The 12,722-nt window shown below is 36.6% G+C and overlaps 1 non-coding gene across 1 annotated transcript; it reads left to right on the forward strand.

The window, feature by feature from the left end:
• The first annotated feature begins 1,596 nt into the window (after positions 1-1,596).
• On the forward strand, positions 1,597-1,704 carry LOC111812833. The gene has a single exon (XR_002818223.1). It is a non-coding gene; the product is annotated as a U6 spliceosomal RNA (small nuclear RNA).
• Positions 1,705-12,722: the final 11,018 nt, after the last annotated feature.

Below are 12,722 nucleotides of genomic sequence, written 5' to 3' on the forward strand. Positions count from 1 at the left end.
TCTGTCCTTTGTTGTAGATCTTTGCTGTAGTTATAACCTTCACACGTACTGAAGTTCAGGTGGAGCTCTACAGAGTTTGGAGTTATCCAGCTGAGTCTGGCTTAGGTCTGGCTGCTGTGCTCATCTCCTTCCCGCTGCGGACCAGGTCTAGGATTGGGTCTGGGGGTTTCCGGAACTCGGCAGAAATTCCTACTCTGCGGGAGGGGTGGGGACGTATGACGGAGTGGTGGGGGGCGGCCCAAGGGGGCGGGAGAGGGTCCAGCCCATGCTGTGCCTGGGCTGGGACTCGTCCCGCCGGTGCCGGGTAGCAGGAAGCTCTCCACACACTCACTGGACCTGGGCTAGGACTGGGTCTCAACAGTGTATGTTTTTAACTGCGAGGTTTTAATTTAAATATTATTTATCTTGGAGGGCTGGTCGAATATTCAGTGGATTAATATACCTGCAAGCAGGCAAAAGGGCTGGGGGCTTGATCCCCAGGGTGCACTGAGATGGCAATTAAAACTGGGGGGGGTGTGATCCTGTAGTCCCAGATCTTGGGAGGTTATAAACAGGCAAATCTCTAGGAGTACAATCTAGTAGTGAGATCCTGAATACCCTGTAGACCCTCCCCTAAAAAATACCAAGAAAAATATTATTTATCATGAATTCTACTTTTGCTTCAGTTAAAGAACTGTGATGGAAAAGAATGCTCCCACAATTAACACTGTACATGGTGATATGTTTCATTTAACTCATTTGAGATCAAAGGGCAACAAGTGGTCTTAAATCTAAGGCAAACTGGACAACCAAAGGAGAAAGGGAAAATAGCAAAGTGGCAGAGCATGGAATGGAGGGAGTGCAGATACACTATAAGCAGCTAAGAATACAACTAAAGTTCTTCACACATTGTTGAAGTTTGAATAACTAGTGGCTTGAGAGAATGCCATTTTTCTGAGACTCAGACACAATGAAATTTGGCATCAGTATAGCTGCTTTGTAGTGAACCACAAAAGAACATTAGGAAAGATGATGGACAGGAACAGAAAGACTACTTGAGCAGGAAAATTAGATTTAAAAAAATTCATTCTGAGGAATGCCACCTTGGCTTGGGTAGCAAGCACTGAAACCCCAAAGCATTAATGCAGCCCCATTTAGAATGAGGAAAGAATATGGAAAACAGGAGAATAACCCTAGAAGAGGAGCAGGAAATCATCCCAGGAAAAGACTATCAATACATTAAAGGAATAAGGCATATTGAAAGCAATTGTTAATATTTAATTACTTGATCAATCTTGCCTAACTATATCTGTTAATTTGAACAAAAGATTTGATGATAAAAATAAATAATATAACAATTGTTAATGTTTCATTCTTGCTTTGAAATTCTGTACCATATATATTGTTGTCTGTTACTGTTTTTGCTTTGATTTCTGCTTTTACTCTTTAAAATAAAATGTCTCATACTAATACAGAGAGAGAAAGACAGACAGAGAGAGAAAGACAGAGAGAGAGAGAGAGAGAGAGAGAGAGAGAGAGAGAGAGAACAAAATCTCATTGCACATGAGACCTGCCAATGATTTAAGGAAGTACTTAACATCATGAAGAAAATGGACAGAGTGCTCATTTTGCCATCACATACTAAAATTGGAATGATACAGAGAAAATTAGCATGGCCCCTGAGCAAGGATGACACAAAAATGGGCAGAATCAGTGAGAAATTTCCATCTCAACTCCAGGCTTGCCTGACTTCCAGACTGGGACAGGACCATGGAGAGCTCCTGTCTCAGCCTATTACCAAGGTCTGACCAGCCAAGTGGAGCAGTGGGCCCCTGCAGGATGCCAGAGAGTAGAGAGGCTTACCTGTCACTTGCATAGAGATGTCTGGAAACAAATTGAAGGAACATGGGGGAAATACACGTCATTCTGTTCTCACTGTACGTTCAAGGTACCTACATCTAGAGGAAATTTCAGACAGTGCTAAACAATGAAAAGTTGTTATACCAACCCCAAAATTCAAGTAGTACTCAACATCTGACTAGTTTGACTCAGTTCCCACATTGACAGCCTGTCTGAAGAGATACTCCCATGAATGTGTTACCAAATCTTCTTCTTTTATGCTGAAATTATTTTTGAGTTCAAAGCATATTAGGGGCAACAAGAAGAAAACTATCTGGAGCTCTTCTGCCTGAAGTCAGAAAATTAATTCTCCTTTTCTTATGATAACCCTTATCAGCCTAGAGATGTCACAAAAAATCTTTAAAAGATTCTATCAATTTCTTCCTTTATGTGTATTGACCTATAGTTTCTAGACCTTGGGATAGATGTAGTGTTTCTTTTATCCTGCGACATTGCTACAAATTTATTTTTCCTTTTCCAAGACGTTATATAAGAGAGAGTTTAAAGTTATTGCTTTAAATTTCCTTTATTTGAGGTTTCTTCTTTATGATGTGCAATGAATGCACTAACTAGTAACCTTGTTCCTTCTTCTCTTATTACTATGTCTTTTGTTACAGAGACTGTCCCAACTGAATCATACAAGAAATTATGTTTTCTCAGAATTCCATTGTCTGTGTGTGTATCTATCTATCTATGTATCTATTTATCTATCTGTCTATCTATCTATTTCTGTTTTAGTCTTATGTGCATAATGTTTGAAATTTAATTAAAATGAATAAGCACAAAAGCAAAGAAAAAAATTTCGACAGATAAAATGATCAAAAGAACCAACATATTGTAACACTGAACTTGGAGATGTTAATCTATACATAACAGGTTAGATGTTCCCGGGGAAAAGGTTGGCATCTCGCATGAAAAGATAGGTGATTGTGGGAGTGAGATGAATATTGTAAGAAAGGGTCAGACAGAGTGCTAAACAAACAGTTCCTTGATAACATAGATAAGGAATATATTTAACAATTTGATCCTTGTACTAAATACAGCAAAAGATAGTGATTTTGAAGCAATTTATCAATAGAAATTAATTAAATCAAAACTCAAGAAGAATAAAGACTGAAATGTAATTTATATTTGGGTCTACTTGTGCATTTGTCTGTCTAATCATAAGGTTTTATTAATGTCTCACCAAATTCTCCTTCATTTTTCATTTATATCCAGGGATTTTTGGAGGAATCAAATACTGACAACCAATGGGAACACTGATTTCAACTAAATGACTACATGATATTAAATGCATATTAAATGATCCCTCACATCTTCTAAAGCAAGTAATTAAACACACAATTTTATAACTAGTACATAAGATATGAGGGTGTAATTGCAGAAAATATTTTGGTTCATACATATCAGTGACATTTTATCTCAAGAAGGTTCTATTTTCTGAATATGCTTTACCAGGCATCATACTTATCTCAATGTTGTCCTTAGACACTTTTTTTATTGTTAACTATAATGAGGAAAGGTAATAAATATTCATTAAGATAATATGTTCAAAGGGCTAAAACATTGTCTAGAGTGAAAAAAGAAATTAATAAATAAAATTCCTTGTTCTGGGTGTTGTTGAAATAATTTTTTCTATAAATGCATCCTTCCAAAAACCATTGGTTGCCTAACACTGTAAGTTGCAGATAAGTTATAAAATTTCTGCCTTTGGAAAGCAAGATAAATACCTACCTGTCTAAAGTTTTTCAAATGACTCTACTAAGGCAAGGTGACAGAAGAGATCATCTGTGGTGTGGATCTCAGACGACTGATTTTGGAATCTTTCCACCAAGCCTCGTATATTCATTTATTCTGTAAGTAATTCACATAATAGAATAGAAACATCTGAATATATTGTTTACAGGAAAGTCATGGTAGGAATTATAGCTAAAATTTAAGAATATATATACTGGCTCTAATTGGTGGGAATGAAACTCTTCTGAAAGGTCTGTAAAGAAAGAATAAAGGTCATATTTAATACCACTAGCATTTAAAAATAGTGAATCTAGAAGGTTGAAAAAGGTAAAATTAAAATTCTGATTAATTCTTTCTTTTTGTATTCATTATATATTAAATATATAATAATGTGGTCAAATTGTGTAAATGTAGTATATTAGCTTAATGTTGGATGTATTTTAAGCCAGTCTTATGAATCTAAGTTTAAAAATTAATTTTAACTTAAGGATAACAGATAAATCACTTGTACAAACTTAACCTTGCACATCATTTGTCAATGTTTGTATCATGAAGTCTGTAGACTAGCTTTAATCCACACACCTGCATTAAGATTATTTAATGATATTCCACTTCACATTAATCAAATATGATTAATACAGAAGAGAACAGCATTCTGGCTCAGATAGTTTTCATAGTTGAGATTTTTTTCAAAGTGCATGGAAAATTAATGACTTGGGTGTGCAGTGACTGGTAAATACTACAAAGTCATAGCCCTATAGTCAGTTTTTCACACTGAAGATCAGTTCATAGTCACTTCATAGTCAGTTTTTCACACTGAAGATCATTTTACTATCGCAATAAAGCTTTTTAATATCAGTATCTGTTAACAGCCAGGGGAATGATTTAAAAATTTTTAAGATAGTTTATTAAGAAATGGAGTTCACGGGCCAACCAAATAGTTTAGCAGATTAAATTGCTTTCTTAGGCAGATGCAGCAGCTGGGATTAGATCCCTGGAGTGCTGTGCTGGCCCTGCCCCCGGGGCGATCTGAGATGGTGACTGAGACTGGACGCTGTGGCATGAGTCTGTAATCCCAGGTCTTGGAGGCTGAAAACAGGCGATCAATATGAGTCTGATCTATGTAGTGAGACCCTGTACTAAAATACAAGAAAAAAAATGAAAAAAAAAAAAAAAAAAGCCAGGCTTGTAAATGTAATTAGCACTGAACCCGCAGTATAGTGTTCCAGAGGAAGACAGAACGTCTGAAATTCTCATGTCTGGTGAGGTGCCTTCTAAGTCTACTCGTTATTCAAGATAATACTCAAGTAAATTGGTTTTTCACAGTCCTGTCATTTCTTTATTCAATAATTATTAAATCTTAATTTTTATTAAACAAATGTATATAATGTCATGTAACCTGGTAGTGTCCCAAATTTTCTGATCAAGGAGATTATGAGGCCAAAGAGGAAAGTGATCGATGACGTAGAGTGTGCCTAAAGAGAGTCACATGGAGAGAAAACATTCTCTCAGACTTTCACAGAGAGCACATTGGCCAAGCAATGGCCGTGACTCATCCACATGGCTGACACTGACAAAGGTTCTACAATCTGAGGTACAGGATCTCAGCATAAATCCTGAGGGGATTTCACTGACCTTATCAGACCCAAAAGCTACAACTCTTGTTGCATAGGTCCTGCTTTACCTTGGTCTTAACCATCCAGCTGAAAAGTATAAAAACGAAGTATAAGAAGTAAAGCCATGCTGTTATGTTGAGCTGTAGGGGACTCAGGTCAACAATTTCTGACATTGCCTGTGAAGCGGAAGACCCAATACTATTATGGATTACTGGACTCTTTTAGGATATTTTGCTGAGTTAAAACACCCATAATATTCAAATAATGGAACTTAACAAAAGAAGGGGATACAGATGAATGTCCATTTTGTGTCTGTGTATTCAAAATGGTTAGGATATCCATATAGTTACATTCTCTTAATGAATAGAGGGATTTGTTCTATTAATATTTGTAAATAGGATATCATGTCCGCATCTTGTACAGCAATTAACCACTAGGAAGAATGTATGCAATGTGTTAATTATTGAAACTGTCCTACCGATTTGGTTTGAAACTGTCTCATTGCTATTTGTTTCTCAATAAAATTATGGAAAAAAATAAACAAATGTAGCAGTGATTTCAGTTAAATGTATGTGTTATTCTGGAACCTTTGGAGTTATTGTGAAGAATATTACTATAAGCACTCTTACAAACATTTTTGATGAACAAATTGTTCTTTTTCTGACTAGATAGATTCCTAGAAGTAGAATTTCTCAGCAATATTGCATATGTACATCTCATTTTCCCATTTTAGAGGAATTTTCCCATTCTCCATCACAGCTGCTTACTATTACACAAAGTGGTCAAGTACCTTAATATTTCTAGTAGTAATGGTTGAGATTTTCAGTTCAACTGTCTACCCTATTTTACATCACTGAAATTTAGGGATTTGTAATTTAACAACGCTGCTTGGTATATATTACAGTTGCATTTTAATTTAAGTTGTTTAGGGGACAAACCACTCAGGCCCCCCCTCCTGTCCCTTTCTCAGGCAGGAGCTTTCTTTCCCCCCAATAAATATATTCTGCTCATTAAAAAAAAATTAGGCTGTTTAGAGAGTCATAGAGAGTGACTATGAATAATGATGTGGCATTTTGTTATATGTTCAGTGGCAATTTGGATTATTTCTTTTTCTGATTTACTATTTAATTCTCTAGTTATATTTCTTAGGATTATTTGTTTTTTATATTGACTTGTAGAAGTTTATACACATATTGTGGACACCCATGTTTAGAATCATATGAATTTCAAGTATCTTTTCCCAATATGAGATTTGCTCTTTGACTCCACTAATAGTATATTTTGATGAGAGCTTTAAAGAGTAATAAATCCATTTTGTGAATTTTACTTTGATACCATGTATTTTAGTACTATTTTAAAAGAACTCCTTTTTATGTTTTTTTAATTTTATTGAGAAACAGCAATGAGACAGTTTCAAAACTGATTAATAGGACAGTTTTAATAATTAATACATTGCATATTGTTTTCTTTGTAGTCATTATTCATAGTAGAAGATGGACACATGATACCCTGTCTAAACACTATTAGTACAAATCTTTCTTCTCATTGAATTAAGAGAAAGTAGCTGTATATCTATCCTAACTATTTTGTATGTACAGATACAAAATGGTCCTTCCTTTCTGTCCCCATTTTTTGCTTAGTTTTGTTAGAGATGAGTATTCCATTGCCATTTAAATATTGTAGGTGCATGAATTAAGCCACCCTGGATCTCCTGTAGTCAGGCATTCTGAGTCTCCATCTGTTCTTTAAAATCAATTCCAGTGCGAGTGTACAAAGTCAGTCAGTCCACTCGCCCAGGGATCTTGCTCCATGTTATTATTCACAGTCACTGCTTCTTTAATATTTCATTTTTTCTCACTCATATTATTGTATTTTCTCTTTTTATTTATTAATTCATACCACAATATAAAAATTCTCTTTATGGCATCTGACAAAACATAGATTGGCAGACCCATTTTTCCTACCAGCTACTGCCCTATAGTTATGTTCCTTACTAATAAATGTCTTAAAAGAATTCCTGGGGCTGAGGAGATAGCTCAGTAGAATAAGTGCTTTCCTAACACACACAAGGGCCTCAATTCAATCCCCAGTTCCTCAAAAAAAATTCCCTATGTCTTTGTGTCTAATTCCTCACTCTATTCTCCATCACAGCTGCTCCACCCATGAATCTACTGTGCCCTATTTCATACTCCTCTGAAATCAGTGTTGTCCAGTGCACAAAGCATGGGCTCCTATGAATGTTCATGGCTGAGTCTCAGAGATTGTTTGAATGAACTGTGGGTTTCTTCCTTCCTAGTGCATTTTTCTCTCTTATCCTGTAAGATACTCTCACACAATTATCTCTGAGTTCATTGATCCTGCATTATTGGGCTATGCTTGCTACTGCTTTTGTTCTGGTTTCTTTCATATGGTTTCTTCAAGGTAGGAACTTCTCTCCTCCACCCTTTTCCACCTAAATTCTCCACTCAAGATCTCATCAAGCCAGATGCTCTAACAACAATCCACATACCCATGACTCACTGAATTTATTTCCTGCAAAGTTCTGTTTCTTGGAGGCCAGAATTGCATAGGAAGCTCCTTAAATTTTCCACCTGGGTTTCTAAAAGAGATCCAATTTAATATAGTTAAAATACAACTTTTGTATTCCTTCTAGCCATGTTTTCTATGGCACTATTGATTCACTTGGTTAAGCAAAAATATTTTTCTTTTTTTTAGCAAAAATGCTTTTCTATAATTTATTATTTCTAATTATAATGAAATCATCTTGTGTTCTTTTTCTCATCCTCTTGTAATCAAAACAAATGGAACAGCCTATTTTCCTTCAAGAGACATTCAGAATCTGACCACTACTTATGGTCTGAATATCTTTACTGTCATGCTCCACATCACTGCTTTTCCTTGCCCTGGGGAAAGGGAACACGTGGATAATTTTAATGAGAATTATAAATCCTCAATATTAAAATGATGTGTAAGTGTTGTTGTATGGTTTGTGTCTAGATATCCCCCAAAAGTCTTATGTAGTCATAAGACTATTTCAGAGGTGACTGAATCTACAGTGTGTGATGCTGGGATTATGGGTAAGTGATTAGCAAATCATTCCACTGATTGTTTCAGCATAGCTCTGGCTAGGATTAAGCATATGAGTACTATACCTGCCGTAAGTGTCTCACACCATCCCCTTCTTGGTTTTGCTGTCTTTTCTGCCATGAATGGCACCTGCCCCTCTGTCAGGTGCCACCCTACCTTAGAACCAAGATTATGGACTGAAACCTCTACAAATAACCCTTTCTTCTCTTAACTTGTGAGCTTTTGGTATTTTGTCTTGGCAACAAGAGAAGCAACTAAGACACTTGTATGCATAGAAAACTAACTTATCTTGATTGGCCTGCTGACTAAAATAAATATTTTCATTTTTAGAACAACCCTGAAAATTCTATTATAGTTAATGTGTTTCCTGCTTACAAATGCTTAGGGGCCAGGGAGATAGCTCAGTAGAATAAGCTCTTGCCTGGCAAGCTCAAGCACCTGAGTTCAATCCCCAGTTTCAAAAAAAATGTTATGTATTTCACTTGAGAATAGAGATTTGTCATATCCATCATATAAATGTCAAATCTATTCAGACTATAGCTAATAACATACACTAGTTTGAAACCTGCTAACTAAACTGTATTCACAGTCAAACTCAATACAACAAATCTATTGAGTTGCTTTATGATTAAAAAAAATTCAGTTTCTGATTACTCCATCAATAAATTCTTTTTCCTGACCTTCTGGAAAGGTAGTTCTTCTTATTCCACATTTCATGATGTTTGCATTATGTAGGTAGTTTAAAGAATTGTGTCTACTTTCTGTTCATTTAATTGACAAAGTCCTGGAAATAGAAATATGGAAAATTCAACTTTGCATCCTCTCAATTTTGAAGAACATGCTAACCCTGAAAATTCTATTATAGTTAATGTGTTTCCTGCTTACAAATGCTTGGGGCCCAGGGAATGGCTGCACAATCAACCAAGTATGACCCAAGTCTCAGTTTCACTTAGATTTGAAGACAAAACACAAACAATTTTAGGATACTATTTGATCAAATTTCAAGTGAGCTCTTTTTCTGTTCTTTCTAGAGGAAGAGAAAGAGAGAGAGAGAGAGAGAGAGAGAGAGAGAGAGAGAGAGAGAGACCTTCACTAAATGCATTTCTGTCCATCTGGCCTCCCATTCTAGCATATTGCTATAACTGATATTCATCTGAGGTGTTCTACACAAAAAAGTGTGAACAAATAAAGCTGATTTCAAGTTATTCCGATTTTCCCTGGAAGCCAGTGATAGTAGGGAAGCTGGTGTCCTTGTGGGTCTTATTCTATGGTCATTCTGCTCCTTCCACATTCTTGGAAGTAAACATCAAAATTCAGGCAAAGAAGTAAGATCAGACCACAGGGAGTACCTACACAAGACTGAATCTTGTACTAGAAGAAAAATTAAAACTTGAAAAATTGGAAGAAATAAAAGTGGTAGGGAAGGTAGTTTTGTTAAGGCTGAAATTTTATAATTCTAAAATTTTAAAAATATAGGGAACTACATGATCATTATTTTCATTTTGCTTTTAACTATAAAGTGGGTGGCAGTGTTAAAGAAAGTAGTACATTTTTAGTTTCATACTGCAGAAACATTACTGGAACTCTGTGTGTATATGCGTGTGCATGCCCGCACATGTATGTCTATTTATGTGTATGTTTCTTTGGATGCATCCATCTCTTTATTTTAACTTTTATTTTTGTGGTGCCAGGGATTGAACTCAGGACCCTGTGCATGCCAGGCAGGGGCTTATTCTGTTGAGCTATCTCCCTGGACCCTAGTTTAGCTTTGTCTGTGTGGCTCTATATGTGTATGTGTACCTGTATCTCTGTATTCCTGTGTCTCTGTTGATGTGTGTCTGTATGAAAGCATCTGTGTGTCTTTCTGTGTGTACCCATGTATCTGTGTCTCTACATGTGTGCCTGTGCCTGTAATTGTGAGTTCAGTATCTGTCATTTTACAGTGCACTTTTATTTCACTTTTCCTTTCAGAGTAACTGCAAATTTTAAGTGAGCTCTAACTTCATTGCTGAAAGTAAAACTTTTCTGATTAATATCTTACTGTGGTGTTAGCTATTCATTTTCATTCTTGGAATTATTTAAAATTCTACTGCAAGTACTAACAGACTGATTATTTTTTCTTTTTTGCAGAACACAAACACACAAAATTGAGATCTGAGATCTGCTGGTTGGTGCAGATTATATGCTAGGATAGGAAGCCAGGGTTTTGGTTGCTGTAACAGAAAGGAAATGACTCATATCTATGCTAGCATGAAATAAAGCCTTTAAAATTAGCTGTTGTTTAGTGTAAACCTAATGTTGATACAGTAATATGAAACTTTATTTTACTAAACTGTATTTTTCTTGCTGTCTTTTCTTATTCATCAATCAATTATCACATCTTTTACTAACTTCTTGTTCAAATATTTTTAGTACACAAAATACTCTTGTAAAATCTGAATCAACTTGGAAGAACATGCTGATTTGGGAATTGCTGCACAATCAACCAACTAAGACCTGAGTTTTAGGTTCACTTGGATTTGAAGACAAAATACAAATAACTTCAAGGTACTACTTGATCAAATATGTTATTTGATCCTTGAAGAAATAGGGCTGTTATACTTACAAAGAAAACATGTAATACTATTCTAAGAAGTAGGAATTTTAGTAAAATCTCCATTTTATTTACTGTTGTTTACTTATCATATCCACTTCACTTATTATAATTATTTGCATATTGTCAGTGTACAAAAATAAGACAATTTAAAATCATAACTAAATACTCCCTTTGGATACCAAGAAAACAAAAAATGAAAGATCCTGTGTGTATATAGAGAATATTTGCAATTTTAATGTTGATTTACACTTAATGTTCATTATCTCACTTTGAGTATTTATTATGAGACCTACAGTACACATGAGAAACAGATTAAGGAAATAAAAGACCAATCAATTTTATATCACACAATTGTGTTGCTCTGTGAGGTAACTGGAAGACACAATCACAGTCACAGTAAAGAACAGCTAAAATTGCACAGACTGATGTTCTTCATGCAAGGCAGGCCTTTGGTGTCTGGTGTTTTCTTAAGGCCCATTTCTTTACAAAGTGTAATCACCTCAAAGTTCCACTGATGAGGAAAATATAATTTTTTTATTTTTTTAAAAATAATAAAAAATTGTAAAAAGAACCATTACAAATGATACAGAATTTCACTAACAAAATGATAGGAATTCAACAATGGTTGCTATTTTGCATATTGTCTTCAAATTAGTTTTTCAGATTACTAAGTATAAGTATGTCAAATTGGTCAAGAAGTGAACAATTACTTGGAGCATTGTCAGTGGGTGATAATAATTTATTCTTTCCAGAAAATTTAACTGGTTCATGAAAGAAGATTTTCCTTATTAAATGTCTGTAATTAATCAACTGAGCCTTCAGATCTGTTAATACAATCACAGACTTTTGAAGTTGGCCATTTTGTGTGATCTTGTACACTCACAGCTGAGGAAGCAAAGGCCACTAAAACCCAGATACATTTAGGTAATTCCAGTAAAAGACAGAGGCTGGAACACAGATCATCTCACTGAACACAAATCTTTTTTCTTTATTAATGAAATTACTTCAGAGTATCACACACACACACACACACACACACACACACACACACACACACACATATTATTCCCTGATATATAGGTACCTAAATGAGACAGTGACATGCTGTCATCTCTGGGCTTCTCTCTTAGCTGATGAATCATTGGTCTCACCATACACAGGGCAATGGGAGAGGTCCCCTTCGTGATAACCTTGGTCTGGACAATACTACAAATCAAGACTGTTAAGTTCAGCTTTGCAGGCAAGTTCTGCCTCTAGACCATTCGATATTAATTGAAGTGCCAAAATTAGTGTGGTACATGTCACATTAAAATCCCACACGTCGGAGACGACCCAGGCCGCGGGATCCTGAACAGACCCGGAGCGCAGGCCGGCGAGTGAGTGAGACGACCCAGGCCGCGGGATCCTGAACAGACCCGGAGCGCAGGCCGGCGAGTGAGTGAGACGACCCAGGCCACGGGGTCCTGAACAACACAGACAGAGCGCAGGCCCGGCGAGTGAGTGAGACGACCCAGGGCGCGGGATCCTGAACAGACCCAGAGCGCAGTGAGACAACCCAGGCCACGGGATCCTGAACAGACCCAGAGAGCAGGCCGGCGAGTGAGTGAGACGACCAGAGCCGCGGGATCCTAAACAGACCCGGAGCGCAGGCCCGGTGAGCGAGTGAGACTTCCCGGGCCAAGGGATCCTCTTTTGACCCAGGCTGCAGCCCAGCAGGGAACCCTTCAGCAGAACTCCCTGCAAGGAGGCTAGAGGCAAGACCCACACAGCTGATTCAGGAGCAGAACATCTTGCCAAAGAGACACAAA

The sequence above is a fragment of the Octodon degus genome, unplaced genomic scaffold (genome assembly GCF_000260255.1).
Source record: "Octodon degus isolate 3935 unplaced genomic scaffold, OctDeg1.0 scaffold00145, whole genome shotgun sequence".
NCBI lineage: Eukaryota > Metazoa > Chordata > Mammalia > Rodentia > Octodontidae > Octodon > Octodon degus.